This window comes from Python bivittatus, unplaced genomic scaffold (assembly GCF_059951505.1).
Source record: "Python bivittatus isolate LINGU-HERP-01145 unplaced genomic scaffold, Pbiv_v1 ctg000840_np1212, whole genome shotgun sequence".
In the NCBI taxonomy this organism is placed as follows: domain Eukaryota; kingdom Metazoa; phylum Chordata; class Lepidosauria; order Squamata; family Pythonidae; genus Python; species Python bivittatus.
The window spans coordinates 3,177,716-3,179,552 of NW_028277113.1; the positions used below are offsets into that span (position 1 = coordinate 3,177,716).

At 36.8% G+C, this 1,837-nt stretch overlaps 1 non-coding gene across 1 annotated transcript; it reads left to right on the forward strand.

The window, feature by feature from the left end:
* Positions 1 to 1,088: 1,088 nt before the first annotated feature.
* LOC112541808 (U6 spliceosomal RNA) lies at positions 1,089 to 1,195 on the forward strand. The gene has a single exon (XR_003085749.1). It is a non-coding gene; the product is annotated as a U6 spliceosomal RNA (small nuclear RNA).
* Positions 1,196 to 1,837: the final 642 nt, after the last annotated feature.

Sequence of the window (1,837 nt, forward strand, 5' to 3'; positions counted from 1 at the left end):
CATATGTTTAGTTTCCTTACTGACATATAGGAATCAGAGATATAATCAGATAACCACACCAGATTCTACTTTTTATTAATTAATTACACTGTAACCCAATCTTATCTTCAAAGAACAATAAGTGATGTTCACAATAGTTATTATTCCATGTCATTATCCACATGTCAATTTTGAAGAAACTGGAGCCATCAGAGAGAGAACTGCTAGCCCATTTTTGCTGAGTATGTTTAATAGTTGAAAGGAGAATTAAAAGGACATTTCTAGGCATGTCTTCTCAGTGGAAGGATCATCGACTTCAATGATCCTGAAGTAGATGGATATAGCATTGTCATCTTAGTCCTGTTTCACTAGTTCAGGTTTGATGCACTGTTGCAAACCACATTTTTCCTTTCCAACTACTTTTTTTCTTCCAGCTACTTTCCAGGTACTTTTCAGCCTGAAGTGAACTATGAAATGATTCAGTTTTGCTACCTCCAGAGAAGACATGGTTGAAAAATAGTGGGAAAGTGTAAGGAATAAACAACCACTATGAATATATTTCTTTAAATGTTATGATCAGTGATGTGTTTGAAATCTCTTCACAAGAATATCCGAAGGAAGTGTTCTGGAGTCTGCAAGTTCCAGGAAAGGATGAAAAATGCTTTGGTCCTTGCTGCACCTGAGAAGAGGCATTGACTATGAATTGGATCCAGACTTGGTTTCACTTAGAGTAGAAACATTGAAATTGACAGGACTTTAACTTAAAAGACCATTCATTTCCATGGGATTGTTCCATGGACTAATTAGAGTATTGCCATATAGCCTGTGAAATCATTGAGTAGAAGCAAACTGGCTAGATAGTGAACTGGAAATTCACTGACCCTTATTCACCTTCCCTTAACATTAATGCCTGCCATCTCCAACTCCTGTTCTCTCTGTTTTCAGCCCAATGTCTCACCGGAAACCTGTATCTGTTCTCATATATGCTTCCCCTTTAGACTGCAGAGTATACGGGCATCAGAATGTGGAATCGGTAATACGATATTGCAGGCAGAACCCTCCCCTAATCTTTGAACACGTTGAGGGCACTTAAGAACATGGCTTAAGAGGTACTCATTCTGGCAGCACATTTACTAAAATTGGAATGATACAGAGAAGATTAGCATGGCCCCTGTGCAAGGATGGCATGCAAATTCATGAAGTGTTCCATAATTTAAAAAAAGAATAAAATAACAACCCCCATGGCTTTAGAGCAAGGACCATAGTGATGATACTTATATAGATGTTTCACTGATGTATATAAGCCAGCACTTAAGTAGAATTCTTGGTACACAATTTGTGCAAACAAGGTCTCAGCTGCATCTTTTCAGATCCTGTCTTAGTATTGAGGAATCAATATTTTGCTTCAAGATAAGATGGCAGGAGTTTGCTCAACTCTGCCTGAAGGGTTATAGTTTAACGCTCTCAGATAATGAAAACTCCCAACTGCTTAAGAAAATAAGGTAACAGCAATGGATTTTGCAGATTCAAGTGTATTTTCTTGGTGTTTAAATGCTTTTAGCAGCACAGTGTGACCCCTGGGGAGGCATTCAAGATTAATTTTCTTTGGTGTAAATCAATAAAGTGATACTAGAGTAGCAGATTCAAACAATCCAAATACGTGAGGGATTTCATTAATTTGACTCTGGTATAAAGCATGGTCATTTGCTAAATCAAGAAGAAACGTTGCCAAGACATACAGATAGCTAGATTAACTTTTTTTTTTTTTAACAACTAGCATTTAAGTACCATATTAAAATAACAAGTTTAGTTTACCTAAGCACCAGCAGATAGCCTAAAAAATATAAGATATCTGAAA